Raw genomic sequence first — 7,180 nt, 5'->3', positions numbered from 1 at the left:
CTGCTGGGATTTACTTGGTAAATGAAATAACTGGCTAGTTTATTAATAATGCTCAGATACACATGACCACCCTCATAAAAACATGAAGTGCATTGCTGCAGAAGGCAAAATTAATACCTAGAGCTAGAAGTCATTGCATATCCCTCGAATGACTGGATGACATTATATCAAAATCCACTTTCTTCTTCTCTTTTCAAGTTACAAAAGAAAAGACAACCTTAGGCCCAACACCGTCCCATGATTTAGCCATAGAGCTGCCTCTGGCCCAAGCCTGGGCTCTCGCGCTCTCCTTGCAATTCCCAGACACAGACTAAAAGCTGGCAGAGACCAGGGGCTGCTGCCAGCAGGCAATTTAGGTGAAGCCAATCCTTGCTGGAGGCTGAGTTTAATAGTACGGACATGGTTAGACTCTGCCTTTTGGCCTGGAGATAAATCTGGTGCAGGTTGTCTCCCTAGTAGATATGACCGTCAAGTAGCAAATACACCAGCGCTCAAAGAGCAGTTAAATTGAGTAACGACAACTGGCGCTTGCTCGTGCTAAACACAAAGCCTACCTGAACCCAGCAGCTTCAAGATAGCTTCAGGTTTATGATCTTCTTCCACGCCACAGGGACAAAAAGTTGTGAATGAGGGGACACCTTTGTGAGATACCCGCTCTGTGGACATCTGAGTGGACATCTGCTGGGTAAATCCCACCAGACCGCACTAGGTACCATTTCCCTGAGGGATCCCATCACACAGCATCAGTTTCCAAAGAAGCTGTACAGAATGACCACCCAGGAGCACGGCAGCCTGTAGAGCTGTTTTTATGGTGCTGGAGAGTAACTGGCACCAAGTCTCAGCCAGCAAGCACAGGATATACGGCACAGAAACCTTGAGCGAGGTGTTGTGGCTGAGCACGTTGCACAGAGGTGGCCCAAGGTGGCTTGCACGCAGCTCAGCACGTTTCCCGAAGGGATGCTGCAATATTTTGAAAGCCATATCGGTTCCTCATAGGGGAACGGTAACGGAGAGGATTCATTGGACCTCCCCAGCGCTCCCCAAATCTGCGGGGACTGGCTGATTGGCCACCAGAAGGCTGTGAAGAGCTAGCATCCTCCACCACCCTCCAGAAACAGCGTAAAGCCAAGCTCTGCTCCTTCATCTGGGTGGCTGACACCGATCCAAGGACTGTTCCAACCTAGAGCCTCCTCTCACCTGGTAACGACCAAAATCTTCTCATTATTCAGCCTCTCTTAAAAAGTTCTGTCGTTTAAACGGGCTGGAGTTTTTATATCTTTCATGTATAGCGGCATTTTACTGTTATAGCCTTATCTGTCCAGTGACTCCAGTCTATCGAGAGTCAGCTCTAGAGATTTCAAATATTGATAAGGGAGAAGAGTTTTTGTTGGCTGAGGGAAGAGAGCTGAGAGAATACACAAACACTCAGGATTTTATTCTGGAAATCATGTAATTCTTGAGGTGAAGGAAAAGCAACAGCCTCTAAGCAAGAATAGGGAGGATCTGGATTTCAACTTCACTGTGAAGGAACTTTTTCTGTTTTTTTTTAATTAGAAAAGCTTGAGAATGCACATTGGGGTTTTTTATACATAAATATAGTAAAAATTGTCTTATTTTTCTTCCTAAATTAACAGCTTTAACTTCCATAAGGCAAATCAAATTTATTGCAATGTATTTCAAAGTTATCGACCAATCTAGGATACATATCTGGTTAATTAATACAGTAATTAAAAGGGGATTTGAAATTGTATTTTTCTGCACAGAAGTTTCATCCTGTGCTACAATCCTATGTATGCTCCAAGGAACCCTTGGGACAATAAACTTTATCATAAAGGAAGAGTGTAATATATCTTCTAGATAACGCTTGGTCTTGAAGAACATTTCTGTATGGCACTTCTCAGCCCTCTTATTAATGTCTTGGTGTCATTTCTCTTTAGTGACGGGAGTTCCCAGTCCACCTTCTGCCATGAAAACCCTTTCCTTTCTCTTTGCTCTCCTCTTGGTGATATTTCACGGGGCTGCAGGTAAGGTGTAAATGAAGATGAAGGACTATACAGAAGGAGATACTGGTGTCTTAAAAAGGTGTCCTGTTCTCTTTGGGAAGTGTCCAAGCTGCTTCCTGCAAAGAAACTTCACACTTGTCATCAGAACTTGTTGGCAGATTACAGATAATACATGAAATTAGGAGGCAAACACTTCAACCAGCAATTCAGTGCCCTTGCTACTCCCCTGAAAATCCAGTCTTAGTTGAAAGCACTAGGGGCAACCCCAAAATTACTATTTAGCACCAGCATTTTCCTCATTAAAGCTTGCAGACTCTTGTACTTAAATGATTTTTGTCGCTGGCTCACCCTACAACAACCCACGCATAACAAAATATTCTTTAACTACACAGAAATAAAGGAATCGGGTCTAATGGTCTCCAAATATCCTCTGCTTCAGGACCTTGTACTTGGGCTGGGGAGGCAGAAGATGAGGAGTTAAGACTGAAAAGTTTACTGGTAGCTTCTGCTTGGTGGAGAAACCTCTGCAACCAAGTAGTGGTGTTAGGCTGTGCCTGTTGGGGGAATGCAAGGGGGTCTGGAACCCAAAACCCACCTTATTATCCAGAAAAAGGGACTGTGTTTTTAAACATCATCCCTGAAAATGGCACAATTACAGTGCAAGGCACTGTGTGCACAAACAAGTTCTAGCAGAGGTTTGGGGTTGATCTCTGTGGGAATAGGATGAAAAGTGTCCTCTGGGGAGTAAGGATGGGAAAAGGCTGTGATGAATTGCAGAAGACCAGGACCATGGGAGAAATGTCATACACACTTGCCTTATCTTATGCCTTCTTGGGCCTCTGCTTAAGGCTGTTCTCATAGAAAGGACACTGGGCCAAGTGTTCCTTTGGTCTGGACCAGAATGGTTGTTTCATGTCCTTATTTAATGTACAGATACACATGGTGGACATTTGGGCTGTTTTCAGTAGGACCTATCTTCTGGGTATGGTAAAGCAAGAAATTTAGCCAGAAAAAAGTGTTTCTGAGAGATGAGACTGCTCACAATCATCTTTGCAATGTCCCACAGACAGATAGTTTGGGACCAGAAGTGTTTTATTCAGCCTTCCCATCACTCCTTTATTGCTGCCTGGGATTTTCTGGATATCGCTGTGTGTGCATGCACCACAAAACTCACACGCTGTGAATCTAACACACCAGGCGTGTGCTGGATCTACTGTGCATGTGTAATATTCATGGTCTGTTTGCTAAAACAAGCTTCCTGCTTTCTGGATATGCTGGACTTAGTGTGGTTGCATGGATGAGCTGTGCAACTGGAATTAATTGGTTCATGTGCAGTCAATCAGGTGCATCCAGAACGCATCAGCCTACATGTCTATTAGTCTACAAAACAGGGACAGGCAACATGCTGCCTAATTGGTAGTCTGCTCCCGAGGGTAATTTTGACCCCTGACAACTAACGCTTTCATGGATAAAACCTGTTCTGGGAATAACACAGGCTGATGGCCAATCCCAAAAGGAATTTTAAATGTGGATATCTTATTTTACCAGGGAAGAAAGTTTAGCCGCGTAAATAAGAGCAATGCCACGCTGCTTGGCCTCAGACCCAGAGGGCAATGCCTGGCGTGCTGTGTTTACTAGCATGGAAGTGGTCGTTCTGCATGCATTGTTGGGTTTATCCGCGTACCTATGTGGACTGCTATTCACCAGGACCTGTTTTGAAACCTGGGTGAAATTTATAAGGAGGGAAATAGGCCAAATCTATGGAAAACCAAACCCAGAGAAATCTTTCTGCCCCTAGAAGTGGCAGCCTCCCAGCTGACCTGGTGCATCTTTCCTTAATTGTGACCTACAAGACTTTAAGAGCTGGTCAGTGTCCACTTACTATTTTCTATCAGGTCTCTGGTGTCCATTCCTGAAATCTGAGTTCCTAAGGAAGTCCTGGGCTTGGAGACACAGTTCTTACATCTGAAGAAGGGATTAGAGCATTTGCTTGATTGTTCTGCCTGTAGACCTCCTCCTCTGAGGGTTGCATTAGGACTGTCATGACTTTGGGTACCGGTGTGGCATGGCGTCAGCTCACAGGAACTTAGCAAAATACGAAACACTGGCAGAAACAACTGTCTCCTGCTTTTTTTCTTTTTTTTTTTTCTTTTTATGGTATAGGCTTTGCAAAACCTCCAAGACCTTTTATGCGATGTGGATATCGTGGGACTTTCTGCTTCCCTGGGATGTGCCCTCGTGGCAACACTTACCTGGGGCAGTGTCGTTTGGGGCATTCTTGCTGCAAATGGTAAGTTTAGGATTTGACTGGGGCAAAGATGACTTTCCAAAATTTCAGGTAAGTCCTCTGCAGCAGGATTTTCCCCATCCATATAAACCTGAAAACCCTGAAATATTATTTCCTTTGTGTAGGTTGTAGTGTGGCTAATTGCACAGCATCTGCAGGGATCTGGGGATGATCGCTTCTCACATCGTTGGATTCAGGGAACCATTGTACCATTTAACCATGAAGATTTTTCATTCTTCTTTCAATAAATGGAAGATCTGGGGAGGTGGTATGGCTGCTGTGTGTGGTGTTGTCATTCTTTTCTCTAGAAGTCTTATTTGCCTTTAGAAATTTAAGCAAGAATTCTGAAATGCAGGTTAAATCGACCAGGAATGTGTCATTTACCAAAATATTTTCCCCCCTTGGGTTGCTGATCAAACGAGTACTGGCATGTTCTCCACTCATGACTGCTAGAAATCCTCTGCCATGACCAAAGCTGGGGTCAGTCACCGTTTCTGTAAGGAGCACGAAAGTCCTCTCCAGTGTGATACTTCATGGCACCCCTGCTCTGAAAACTTTGGGTTCCCACCTCCTGGTTCAGAGCTTTCAGATCTGGGAACAGCATCCTGTTTCATTATAGGATCTAAGAAGGACACCCTGAGCAGAACAAAAGGAGGCAGGTGACTCCATTTTAAAATTTGAAGCCTGGTTTTACCTTTGGTTATGTTTTCTGATAAAAATTTGGACTAAATCTGCGAAATTCCTGTCAGCTGCTGTAGCAAATCAGGAGATCGGGGTTAGACGTACGACGTTGCCTGAGACAATTAGATAACATGTGCGAAAGGCCAATATCCCTGCTACTTCAATCACTCCTCTGACAAGAGGTTTCTCCTGTCCTGCCCTGAAATTTAATAGAAAACTCAGAAGGTGCAGGTTGCTCGATGAGCTCCTGCCTCTGCAGCTGCCTTTGCATGGTCAGGAGCATCCTTACACAGACTGGCCTCGGCACTGGTGAGGTCACACCTTGAATCCTGTGTTCAGTGTTGGGCCCCTCAGGACAAGAAGGACATTGAGGTGCTGGAGCGTGTCCAGAGAAAGGCAACCAAGCTGGTGAGGGATCTGGAGCACAAGTCTTATGGGGAGCGGCTGAGGGAACTGGGGGTGTTCAGTCTGGAGAAGAGGAGGCTGAGGGGAGACCTTATCGCTCTCTACAACTACCTGAAGGGGGTTGTGATGAGGTGGGGGTTGGTCTCTTCTCCCAAGTAACCAGCGATAGGACAAGAGGAAATGGCCTCAAGTTGCACCAGGGGAGGTTTAGACTGGAGGTTAAGAAAAATTTCTTTACTGAGAGAGTGGTCAGGCATTGGAACAGGCTGCCCAGGGAGGTGGTGGAGTCATCATCCCTGGAAGTGTTCAAAAAACGTGTGGATGTGGCGCTTCGGGACATGGTTTAGTGGGCATGGTGGTGTGGGGTTAACGGTTGGACTTGATGATCTTGAAGGTCCTTTCCAACCTTAATAGTTCTGTGATTCTGTGAAATCAGCCTTTGGACTAGCACTTGGTGGCTGAGGCCAGTAAATAGCTTTCTGCCCTGAGACTAGCTGGCATGGCAGAGCTCATGCACATACAGCCCCACTCAGCTTCCAAAGCAGGGCAACCTCAGCCTGCCCACAACCACCCTGTGCTCACGCTGTCCCCCGAGTCCTGCCCCGCTATCGCCAGGGTCTGAGCCCAGGCCAACGAGCACTGTGCCAGAGTAGCCCTGGGGCTTAGCCCAGGCCAAGGACCTTTCTGAAACGTCAGTCTGGATGTAGCCACCCTTTCCCACAAGCAGAGGGAATTTAAGAGCAAACATGGCCAGGCTGAGGTAGCTGCTCTTGGGGCACATCTTTTGGGGTCAGGGGAATACGCACCTCTGGAATACAGTGGGAACTGACGGCAGCTCTCCCATGACCTGTGTGAACACCAGCACTCGTGGACGCTCAGCAAAGGTGGGAGCACTGATGGTTGGCTTTTATGGAAAACAACCAACCCAAGCGCCTACATGCAAAATCCCAAGCTTGCCATTTCTTGCAGAGCGTTTGGCCTCCCTTCAAAGCAGATGTTTCTGCAAATGACTCTGCCACCATTGAAACCACAGCCTTGTGAAGGGCAGGAAACCGGGCCAACGGCCACCTCGCAGGATTGCCCTGGATGGAGACCTGAGGAAGTTACCCAGTGGAAACAAACCAGCAATTTACAGTTTATGTCCCAAGAAGTTTTGCACAATCTGCAGTAGGTGAGTCTTTCTTTCACAAACCAGAATGGCACAAGATATTTTGCTCAAGGACTGAGGACTTTGCAGAGAGGGTTCAGCGCTTGTTATTTTAGATCCAGCTCTGGAAAGAGTCCAGTGTCTGTAGCCAGCATCAGGCAGGATGCTGTATCACCAAGCTGTTAACTCACTGACACAAAGAGCTGCCCTTGTGTTTGCCGCTGGGGAATGGCTTCAGGAAACACAGGCTGAAACCTCACTCCTTTGGATCCATGCTGCATGTCCCTGCTCTGCTTCTTACCCCAATTCCACCTCCCCGGGTGGGGAGATGGGCATGTTTGAACCCATCTCACAGCTCTTGATAGAATCATCATAAAATCACAGAACAGTTTGGGTGGGAAGGGACCTTAAAGATCATCCAGTTCCAAGCTCCCTGCCACGGGCAGAGACATCTTCCACTAGACCAGGTTGCTCAGATGCCCATCCAACCTGGCACTGTACACTCCCACAACTTCTCTGGGCAACCTGGGCCAGGGGTTCACCACCCTTATCGCCAAAAATTTCTTCCCTATATCTAGTCAAAATCTCCCCTCTTTTAGTTTAAAACCATCACCCCTTGTCCTGTGGCTCCCGGCCCTGCTGAAAAGTCCGTCCCCC

This window comes from Phaethon lepturus, unplaced genomic scaffold (assembly GCF_000687285.1).
Source record: "Phaethon lepturus isolate BGI_N335 unplaced genomic scaffold, ASM68728v1 scaffold17053, whole genome shotgun sequence".
Lineage (NCBI taxonomy): Eukaryota > Metazoa > Chordata > Aves > Phaethontiformes > Phaethontidae > Phaethon > Phaethon lepturus.
Note: the sequence above shows the minus strand (reverse complement) of the source record.